Genomic DNA, 12,342 nt, shown 5'->3' on the forward strand with positions numbered 1-12,342 from the left:
CATTACCTAGTTTCTTGTAGTTTATTCTGCTTATTTATTCTTGAAGATAAAGGACAGCCCATGGCCCACCTGATCAAATTACCATTCACTGGTTATAAGAGACTGCAACTAGAATCCAGTATTTTATTTATTCCTTCTAGAGAAAGCTTCTGTGAGAAGGGAAATTCAGAGCTAGCTTTTCCTGCAGAACGATCATTATCACTTATTTGGATAAATATGGACAAATTAGCAGCAACAAAAGACTGCCTCTACATCAGGCATCACACCACAGACGTGAGAACAACACACTCAAACTTACAGGAGATCTTTTAGAAAGTATAAAATGGAAGTAAACTGTGGCTATTTGAAAAGCAAAGACTCTGTGGAGCTGAGCTCTTTCAAACTCGTTACACAGTTTGGGTCTACCACAGGACATCCAGAAGGACTAGAAATCTGAAGAATTACTTGTTGGCAAGCAAAAGTTAGTCAAGTTTGGAAGGCTGAGTGGTATCTTGACAGCAAGGATGAGAAAGAATTCAAAATAATGTGGGAGATATAAAGACAGAAATTTGAACTTCAATCTTCAAGACTGCAAAACCAAACAGAAGGGTAAAAAAAATCACTGAACAAATCGCTGTATTTGGGGAAAGATGCAAAAACTTCAAAGGATTCTATCACGTTGCAAGTATTTGGGAATATCAACAGAGTTTTTGCAGCATAAACAGAAAGGATAACAAGAGTAACAGTAACTCCAAGGAATTTTTCACAGTAACTAATGAATAATATTTAGCCAAATGGACTACATCTGAAAGGCAGCACAACATTTAAATTTAAAGGCTTACATTCTTGGCTTCACATCAAGCAGACTCAAACGCCCAGGCCGAAGGAACGCTCCAAAGCGCCAAAAAGCTTCCAGATCATGACTGATCTTTGCAGATTTCTACCACCTCTCATTATCTGGAATCCATAGTATTGTTCCTGCACGATAAATATAAACAATTAAGTTGTCCACCAACGCATTTTAGCAGGTGGTTTTTGAAACACTCTAAAGCCTCAGTTTAGATTCAAACCTGGGAGGAACTACAATGAAGGATTTGCCAGATCTGATAGCACCCTGGGATGCAGGGGCATGAATTTAAGGCACTCTCAGCACAGTGTCATTTGAGATGTGTTACTCCAGCTCTCTGACGGAATTAGTTGAACCATCTTTATGAAGGTTTTACAAACTGCAAAAGCTACAAAGCTCTCTCTCCCAAGGCAAAGAGTGTCGGTAACTGAAGTCTTATTTAACTGAAAACTTAAAACAGAAGTGTACTGTTTACGTGTAGTCACATCAGGGAGAAAATGCAAATACAGAGGGAAAGGAATGCAAAAATAAAATCCACTTAATGGGGGTCTGCAGTTAAAGTTAATACTTAAAGCTGATACTGCTGTAGTGAATACAGAACACCAAAGTCTGTCAAGGCACACAGAACTGAGACAAAAGGAGGACACGGATGCAGATTGAGAGGTGGTGATTTCAAAGTGAGAACAAGAGTATTTAAACACTGAGCAGAAGATTTCCCTTCTCCTGACAGCTCTGAGGCTCTTTTAGCAACATCACAGTTCCTCCTTCGTGGCAAGGCAACCCTAACGGTACATTAAGTGGTAATTTAGGTAATGAAGTGCTTGTAAGGATTTAAAACTGTGCCTCTAATTGCTAGCATTGTGTGTACTTAGAAAACAAAGATGTGGGAACAGGTCCTTTAAAGGACTGCTGGTGGGAAGCTGTGGGGCTGGCTGGAAAAAAAAAGAAAAAGCATTAAAACAGAGTCCAAGTCCATACTGATTCTGAGTTACCGAACCCCATCCACCAGAATCACTCACCAGAAGAGGTGCAAGAGAGGAGAACAAACATTACATTTTTAAAACACTCCCAAGAACATTTTTTACACGTAACATCTGTAAAGGAAAGAAGTACCACTCGAAAACAGAAGTCTGAACCTATTCCTTAGAATGCCACGGTTCTTCTTTAAATTCCCAATGTACACTCAGGAGTTCCAAGTGAAATATTCCAGCTTATGTTTCATATTCTTCAAGCTCGAAAATGGTTGAGGTAAACTATTTGCTTTACAAACATATCCCACCTCTTACCTACTTATGGACCTTTGTTATTCTTAAAGGATGAAAAGGTGTTGAAAGTCAGCAACACTACATGGTCTTTCTAAATTCTTATTGGCAATATCCAGAAATGTCAGGTCCTGAACCACATGAATTATACAGGAAACCATGGTGATCATAATTCTCTATTCTGTTTCATATTTGCTTTTCATTCTTGTTCTTCATAGTCCTTTAGCAAATTTAAGCTACTATATGTGAAACTTCATCATTAAAAGGTGTTGGGTTTAAGTAGAAATTAATTTTAATCACAGTTTTCGTTATCTTTGCTAGTAAAAAATTCAGACTTTTTCTCCCTCTTCTCCCCACGTACAATCTTCTGCCAAAAATCCATGATAAAACTGTTTGTTTTAAGAACACCAACAATTCAAGTTACGCATTTATAGACACATAACAAGTCAGGAAATCAAAAGCTGTTTGTACAGCATTACAAGTACACTGACAGATCAATGTAATAGACTATGTTGGCCCAATATTTTCTGATTTACCTACTAATATACTCCTTGACCTTTAAAAAATTCACCCTTAAAAACATAAGCTACCTAGTTTGTCAAGAAAATCAAGCAGGTATCTCCCAGATGACAACATTTCCATGCACTGCTGCACGTGCAACAACTGGGGGATCCCTGCACCTGCTTCAAAGAGGAACCATTTGAACTTCATTTCACAAATCTTTGTAGATATCACATTGAAGTTCAGCTGCAGAGCATTTCCAAGAGCCTACCAATGCACCTATACTTCACCCACCACAGAGAACACACACGTTCAAGAGATCAGAGAGAGGCAAAGACAAGAATTAAGACGTGTGACATCTCCCAGTCAATCATCTTCGTGATGGGAATTACCCTCTAAAACGTGAAACTTGAAGAGGTATGCACTCAGTAAAGCTTTAGTTCTTACATGCCTACCCACACCCTACCTGGCCTGTATTTGTCAGGAACATTATTATGCAGACACTACACAAAGACAGCATTACATTGGATCCATAGTTTCCAGCCAATGCAAAAGAATCCCAAAATAAAATTAGGTTACAGCAATTTCATGCTGGATTCTCCCATTCTCTTTCAAAGAGGATGAAGAAAGCATTTCCTTACAGCTGCCCTGGTACAGCTCTGTTTACATATCATGTCAAATTTCCAAACCTCCCTTCATTTCACATGTTGACACAGTGTCCAGTAAAATATTCTGCATCACTAACCAGGCCTAAATATTTTTTTTCTGTTTTGTTTTACATAAACATGTGGTTGGTTGGTTGGTTGGTTTTACATAATTCAGAATTTCTCAGTAGTCATCCTAAAATTGCTGTAACATGCTTAAAGGCATACTTGAGAATAATTTTACAGAAAGGGATTTTCCTCTTTTACGCATTCAACCTGTGGGTCAGATGGAAAGTGTGACCAACAGCTTTTCTTGTTCTGTGCTGGACCTTTTCAGGACTTTGGAAAAAGCAGCAGATTTTCTCTTTTTTAGTGTCACAGAGCACATCTCCAGCCGTTCACAGCATCATGGGCAGACCTCAGCTGCTCCTCTCCACCAGGAAAATGTTATCACTGAAGCAAAACAAACAGGATGAAGTGATGGCCCCACTGGAGAGCAGCACTTTGTGATTCCATCTTCCTCCACGGGTAACAATTTTCCACTGCCTCTCTGCAGTTCCCCATCAGGCTCTGGCTGCACAAGTGCCTTGTCTGGGCTTTAAGCACCCTGTCATCATTTCAAAACCCAGCAGATACAGTGATAGTTTGTAGTGTCTCCATCTGCTCGGCTATGAACTTCATCCTGCTGGGATTGTAAACGCAGATGGGAAAGAAAAATCACGCTTAATTGGTTTGGGTTTGGGATGGGGTTGTGGTTTTTTATCTGTACGCTCTCCTGAAAGCTGATATATGAGCCAAAACCAAAACAAACAAACAAAATCTGAAGCAAACAGACATAGCAAAATTATTGCTATTGGGGTCAAAATAGATCTAAGCAGATAATCCACTTATTATTATGTGATATAGAATACAAAAGAGAAAATAGTGTGGGCCATTAGTGGATGAAAGCTATAACAAATATATAGTAAGTAAAATGGATCAACCAAAAGATGTCATCTCTCATAAATTATGCACTGAGTAGCCTCTTTCTGTCCTTCCTCGTGTCTTTAGACAAAATCCTTTAGATTTCACAAACAAAGTTTTGACATTGATAAAAGAAAAGTAATTACTAGTTGGACAAGTGCATTACTAAGACAGCTCAGTTAATGCCTAACTCATAGGAATTCCTCACTCAGAGAGAAGAACTTTAAATTATATTAATAAATCTGACTAAATCCCATAAATAACTGATCAACTCTTACAATTTTAGAAACTCTAATAAAAGTGCTATTGACAATCATTAATAATTCTAGACCTTTATAAGCATAATGCCATTTCAGCCACAACATGAAGCACAGGAATATACTTTGTAACACATTTTTCTGTGTTTTTACAACTGTAAAGTATCACACTGACCCATGAGATTTCCCAATTATAAATGAGTAAAAAGATGGTCAATATTGCCCACAATTAAATGAAAATTGAAACCAGTGCAGAGTCAAAACAACCTTCCAAGATGAACTTACAACACAAGTAATAAAACTATTTCAGATGAGGATAATAATATGTCAGGCTAAAATGATGCAAAGAAGAACCCTTTTTACAGAAGACAGAAATGCTTTGTTCTTCCCTCTGCAGCAACAAAAGTACCAGGGTGACTCTTATATTCATGTATTTTATATAAACAAGCAGGTTTTAAAACGAAGCACTCAGAAGTCAGAAAATTCCTAATAATTTAGGCAGCCTTTGCAGCCAAATTTTACCCTGCATGTCCATGTGCACCACAGAACAATCCTCAGCTTTTTTTCCCACCGGCTGTGAGCCAAATAACTTATCATTCCCCAGTCCCATCTCCACAGGCAGCTGAGCTGCTCCAGTTGAATTTTTCCCAAAAAGACTCCCCTCAGAAGCCCATCCAACAGGACTTTTTTGAGCAAAGGGTCAATGGTTCAAACTTCAGCAAGTGCAACTGGTCGTGCTCGGAGTTCTCACCGTCACAGATGGGCCCCCAGACGAGGCTGCCACCTCCTTGCAAACACTTTATATAGACAAAGAACATCCTTTGTGAGGACTCAGGGACACAGAATCCATTGTCAGACAAAAGGATCCAGCTCACCACTCCCTCCCCTGCAGGAAAGGGGGGAGTAGGTGATTATGAGCATCACACTTGGGCCACAGAGTTTCTTCAGGACTGAGATGGCAGTGCCTGAACCTGATCCCAGCAGCTGCTCATGGCACCACCCTGAATGACTGTGACCCACCTGCCCACTTTGAGGTCCTGTTTTCCTGCCTGATCCCAAGACAGAATACACAGATCTGCTCAGCAAGCCTGGCTGCCACTCTTTTATAATCCGTGTTTCTGCCTGCTCTTTCCTTCCAGGTCAACATTTTACTGCTGTTTCATATTCACAGAAAAGAAATAATCAAAGACAGGCAGGTTTCTTCTGCCATTTGAGCTTGAACTTAACCTAAATTCCTGCCCCACATAACACAGCCTAACAAGAGGTCTGTATCAGGTGACATCAGAAGGACTTGCAAGCAAATCTTATCTCTCTTGCCATTATTAAATCTACTCCTCAGTAATATGACTTTGTTATCATTTGTATGATAAGACTTAGATGTGTGATTGCACATAGGCTTGATCATTTTAACCCAGCTGAAACACAGAACTGGTCAATTTTACAGTACACTTATTTCTTTCGTGTTCATTTGAACCACGTACATTTATTTTGAGCCGATTTCCTGACTGACTGCAAGGCCACCTCTTGGATTCCATCACAACATGCCTGCCTTGCAAGGCTTCACATGGCACAGACACTCTTCCTGCTACTCCTGCTCCATTATTTGGTGTGGTTTTCTTTCTCCATTAAATGCTTTTTTATTTACATCACCGTGAGAAGAGAATCAAACCCAAGACTGAATCTTTCTGCAGATTTAATCACGCTTCCCTCGCTCTAATGGCAATTTAAAAGCGTATTAATACCTATCTACATACCTATCTTTATTGTACCAGCTCAAATTAAGTAATTTCTTGCCTTCAACAAATTATTCCAAAGCAGATGAAAACAGTTTTAAGTCAGTGCTTTAGAAAGTGTGGCTGAGGTGAATGCACAGTGCTGGCAGCAGTCAGGATCCTGCTAAGGACACACAGATAAAGGTTTCTCTTCCAGCTCCTTATTGTCCCCAAAATTCAGACTCTGAACTCTCAAAATCTGCTGTCACACAAACTGCACTCTCCCTCCCAGGTAACCACAAGTTGGGCAGTGGAGACCAAGCTCTCCTTTGTCTTACTTTCAGGATTTTTACTTTCAAGTTGTTTTACTTTCCAGGCATGAGAAGTAAATGCTGTTCTGTTCACCACACGGACTGTAGAGCGCAGAGTTGCTTGTGATGGTAACAAGATGAGCTCACTTTGATCGAGGCTGGATGTCAAAAGAGCTCTCTGGCCTTCAGAGCCCTAAAAATACTGCCCTGCATCTTCTGAGGGCTTTTGCCTTTCAACTATAAAAGCTCACAGGGTTTTTTTGTGGCTGAGTTTGAATCATATTGAAAAAATGAAAACCATGTGAACCCCTTCGCCTGTTTTTCCTGCTGTATCATTAAACATCTTTAGATTTACTGGCATATAACTGAAAGCAAATCCTTTTTATCTTCTCACTGAGAAGACTGACATTAGGAACGAGGTGATCATCGTTAAAAAACATCTCCACAGCTTCAAATATGTTCCTGAACGTTCAAGAAAATCAAAAGCCACATTTCTTTGCATATTAAAAAAAAAAAGAAAAGAAAAACCCCAAACATGACATCAACAGAGGACAGCCCTTGAATTTACACACCAAATAATAAGTGAAAAAGTAAAATTGTAATTGGTGTTTCAGCCATCTTTGGCTTCTGAAGTGGAATGGGAAGTTGGACTTCGTATAAATCTCTATCACACCTCTCAGGTAATTTCAGGAAACTTTTTTCTGTTAAAACAGAATGCAAATAAATTAGAACTAGGTGTCAGTAGAAGGAATTCTCACTAGTGTCTTCAGAACTCACCCAGACCCTCCTCTCCTCCTGATGGCAAAACTTGAACATACTGTCTTCAGCACAAGAGACTGAACATCATTGTTTTAAGGCTACTCAGACATTTATTTTTATCTTAGGCAGGCTGGGCAGTTGTGGACTGTCATGTTTACTTGAGAGATGAAAGCAGGGCGAGCAGACACGAGGCACTCATGAAAAATTGTGATGTGAATAATCACAGCTTGGTAGCAGTGGAATCATTCAGCACAGTTCACAGTAAGTATAACTCATCCCCAAATCAGAACAAGCCATTCTGAGCTGGTAGCAGAGGTTATGGCAACTTGAAAAGACACTGGAGAATCCATTTTTGGAGTGTGACCACTATCATTTCTCATTTTGTCTGCAAGCTGTAATAAATGTTTGTTAGTTTTGCGGGGGAATTAAAAAAAAAAAAAAAAGAATTAGCAAGCACAGCTCATAAAAGTCATTTTATCAGTACCACAGTCCTTGGTTCCCCTCGTGCTCTCACTGTTGCTCTTTTTGGAAAAAGCAGGTAAAGGCAGCAAAGCTGTTTTCCTAGTAGTTCCTTCTGCAGTAGGATATGATTACAGATTACACTGTTTTTCCATGAGAGTGAAAAGTTCAGTCTCAATGTGGGCACCATTTGCATTTAGTAAATCTGAATTTGAAGGGGCACTCTTATTATATATATGGGGATGAGGTCTTCTCAGAAATGAGCCATGCTTTCATAACAAACAAAATGAAAATTTCTCCCATATCAGGTAGCAGAACATAAGAAATACCATCACAAGATCCCTCAGACCTGCTTTAATTTCTCTTCAAAATCACAAAAGTAGCAGTAATGCCTTCCATTGAAAATGCTAATATCCCTTGAATTTATGTAGACTTTTCACTCCTGTTTCCTCACCTCTCTCTGAGACTGATACACATTGGTTGAATCCCTTGGCAAGGAATTGCTGACCACGTGGTAGGTTGATTTTAAGTCATCTAGGGCAGGAAACCCAAGTGTCTGAAGTAAATGAGGAATTCCTGTCTGCTCCCAAGAGCTGTCCCTACCTCCCACACGGGCTTGTTGGAGAAATTGCCTTGCTCTGACTGCACATAGCCAGACTTGAGGTAAGTGAGAAAATTTATAATTAGTCATTACCCTTGGGTGGTCTCATTCTCTCTGAGGAACTGAGTGCATCACTAGTGCTGCCCTCTGGGTAGCACGTTCTAACACAACTGTATTTCAAGTGAAATGTTTTTGTTATTCAGAAGAAAATCTACTAGGGGACTGATTTTTTTCCCCTCCTTTTTTCACAATCATGGCTTCAGACCAACCTTTCTCATACTGGCCAGAGCATAAATAAGAGATTTCACTCACCAGGGAAGTTGCAGAGTGGATCTGCAGATGCTGGAGGCCGGCAGGACCTCCCGAGGACGCTCACATGTCACAGCAGATGGACCAGCCATGTCCCCCCACTGCCTCCAAAGAGCTTCCTCGGGCCAGTCCTGCCTCTGCTGATGCATCACATCCCAACCACCGGAGCATCACCCAGAAGAACACGGTGAGTGGGATTTATTTGGGGTCTCTCCAGAACAACCTGAGGCGCGCAAAGGACAGGAGATGATCCCACATCTCCACATCTCCTGGCAGGAGCAGGATCACAAAAGGGCGGCTCTTCTGGCCAGGATTCTGCCAGCACGTATGTGACACTGTCATCTAACCCCCTCTGTAGCATTTCCCTTGCCCCCAGCCAAGTTTTGGCCTTGTTTGGAGATGACAAGGACTAAGATGTGGAGATACGGACTAAGCTCGTCCATCCAAGAAGGCCACAACTTTCCCCATCTGTTCTTTGCTTTTCTGAAAACAAGCACACCAGACAACACCAAGCTCGAGGTTTTTTTATAACCTGTTATGAAGTTCTATTGGCTTGGTTTTGTCATCCAGGACTTTTCCAGATGTTCTGTGATCTCACTCGCAATTAACGGGATCCAAGCCTCGCACCAGCACTGAGATCAGACTTAGACACTTTCAACAGTCTGACATCATTCTTGATTTGATCTACATTTCCTAAGCCTTTTCTACGGACTAAAACAACAAATGCATGCAAATAATGACTCTGAATAATCATCAGCAACTCCTAATAATCCTAATATTTCACTGCTGAACCTTCACACCGCAAAACTACTGTTAATCCTGTGTATTTCTGGGGAAAACATGTGGTGCACAGACACGCACATCCTGGGCTGAGTCTCCTCTTACTCACTTCACAGCTCTGAAATTAAAATGGCCCTTCTAATTTTTCTGTCTGAGAAGGAAAAATTAACTAAGGGAAACGTGGCAGTTTGTATGACAGACAACACTAATTACTCCACTGGCAGGAGCCACCAGCACTCACACATAACTTAAGCAAGGCTTTGACTCAGAATCTTATTTTTTCTACCTATTACCACCCTGAGCTCAGTCCATTATCGTGAACTACTGACATTTTAGCACTAGCATGACAATACACAGCACAAACTGCTGACCAAAAATAGGGTTTTTGACGTGGTAGGTGGTATTTTGTTATTGGGATATCCCTGTTGCAATAATTCCTTTGGGCCCTTTTTTTTGCCCCCTCGATAAAAATATCATCCTCTCAGTTCCAGTGAGTTGGATAATTCTTAATAAGGAAGAGGTACACAAGTTGGAAGAACCATCCCTGCTTAATTACAGCAAAAAGCTATAATTTATAATTTCTGCTTGATGACCCAAAGTGTTTTAAGAACAAAAGTAACTTCTTAAATACGAATGATGCTCCCTTTCACTCGACAGTTGTTTTTACTTTCTTTGAAATCAGAACTTTCAGAAATAGCTTACAAAGGTTCAGGGGAGAAAACAAGGCTGCCCTACCTGTACTTGCAAATCATATTCCTTTCAGACCACTGAAGGCACATAAGCTATTTCTTGGGAAATAAACTGTTTTCCAACATGACACTTATGGGAGCAGGAACACACCAGCCAAACATGGGCAAATGTGTCGAGTTGCAAGCTATAGGGTAGAAGGAAGCAATTTCAAAATATATCAGTATTTCTTCAAGCAGTGAGTGTTTTGCTCCAGCTCTGTCAAATCTGGAACTGAAAACTGTTCTGTCAAAGTCAGTGTGAACTCTGACAGTGAATACAAGAGGAACAGGTTGGCAGTAGGCATGCCAAATAAAATGTGATAGTAAACATTGCAAACACCTTAAAAATCATTTTATGGGTTCCTTAGTACTGAACCAACAAAACACCACAGCAAACACTTTAGTCTCTCACAAAAAGTGGATTAATATTGCCTTGGAACAGAAGATCAATTTTATACAGACAAAGACTGACATGTCTGTATAAAAATATAAACAATTCTAACATTCATGGAATATTCTATCCAGCTTTGCAGGTTAAATAATCTAAACCACTGGCTATGGTACAATCCATAACTTCTCTGGGCAACCTGTGCCAGTGCCTCAGCACCCTCCCTGTACAGAATCGCTTCCCACTCTCTAATCAAAATCTACCCTCTGTCAGTTTAAAAGACAAAACAGATTCTCTTCAATGAGATGACAAATGTCGAATTACTGTTTTAGGAAGCTGTGGTTGAACTGCTTCAGGCAATCGTGGATTGAAGTTCTGCCTCCTTCATCTTCCCCTTGTGCCTGTGTCACACGGAGCAGAAGGAGCAGCAAACAGCACATGGGTTTTTTTAGGCATCCTAGAAACTACCAGTTATAAAACCAAAAGAGTTTGAATCCTGAAATTAAATTCAGACTTTCTCACTCGTCCAAGTGTCCTGCTGCAGCCCTCCCTTCCACACAGCTCTGCCTTCAGTGTGTCTGAAGCAAAAACAGGACTGAACCAACCAATCCAGTGAAGAAACTGTTTCAGGTTACAAACAGTTTCTCTATAATTTACAAGGGAATTGAAAGGATTTTTCTTCTGCTGCCTTCAGGAGAAAGTAAATACACAGACACAAACTTCTGCTGGGAATGGTAGCTACTTGGTAGAGATGTTTTACTGAGAACAATTTTTTGCCTCAAGAATTCAACCTCCTACTGGAAGTAGACTTTTTTCAAAAAATAAGAAATGGATTTATCTTTGTAAACTTCTGTAGCTGGTATTTCATTTTGCAACCATGGTGCTGAAATTAAACAGCTAGATAGATACATGTTTATAATCCTGCAACCACAGGACTTTTTTTTTTCTAAAGGCTCCACGAATGTGTTGCTAAGAAACAAAGTCCCTCATATATCTATGCCGTTCTTTAACTTATCCTAATTATAAACACATTTTTAAAATTGCTTCTGAAATTATATTTTGGATGTTTAACCATTGTCCAATCGCTTCAGACATCACCCTGTTTACAGGAGGCAGCAGAGAAAAGGGCCAAGTGAAGTAAATAGATTTGTTCTTAAAGCACCATCATTTGGAGCTGCTGGAATGTTTACAGGAAGCCTTTTTTTCCCCCCACACGAGGAGGGTCAGATCTATTACAGCAAACAGTTGTGATTGCCTAGACCTTTGACATTTTTGAGTGTTATTAATCCTTCCTGTAAGTTGCCGCAAATATTATGTTTATTTTCTTGTTTCTTATGAATAAACTGTACTAAGACTTGATGTTTTAGGGTTTGCAGAGTTTTCAGGCTCTCTGATCAAATCCCCACGTTTCTGCCAGTAGATATATTCCTCGATTGCACTGCCTACCCCTTCTAAACATAAATCACCTCGAAAAAGCCATCAGGCTACTGCATTTCTCCAGAGCTGGATGGAATTAAACAGTATTAAAGTGAAATGAAAACCAGAAAGAGTATGGATTCCTACTTACCAAGGAAGAACCAGGAACAGATGAGAAAGATCTGCAACTGTCCTTGCCTTTCAGCCTTCACCAAAAGAGTTGTGACCTAATAAGTCTGAATAACTAGGAAGCTTGGAAAGGCCTGGAGAAGGTATGAGTTAATGAGTTAATTAATCTGTGAGTTACAGTTAAGAATCCTGTAATAATCAGCAAGTGCTGATGCAACTACTCATATTAACCAGCCCCTCTTTTATCTCACCTTTTACACAGCATTACACTACTAGTATTTAAAAATTTCCTAGCAA

Source organism: Myiozetetes cayanensis, unplaced genomic scaffold, assembly GCF_022539395.1.
Source record: "Myiozetetes cayanensis isolate MyiCay16 unplaced genomic scaffold, myiCay2020 scf12, whole genome shotgun sequence".
NCBI lineage: Eukaryota > Metazoa > Chordata > Aves > Passeriformes > Tyrannidae > Myiozetetes > Myiozetetes cayanensis.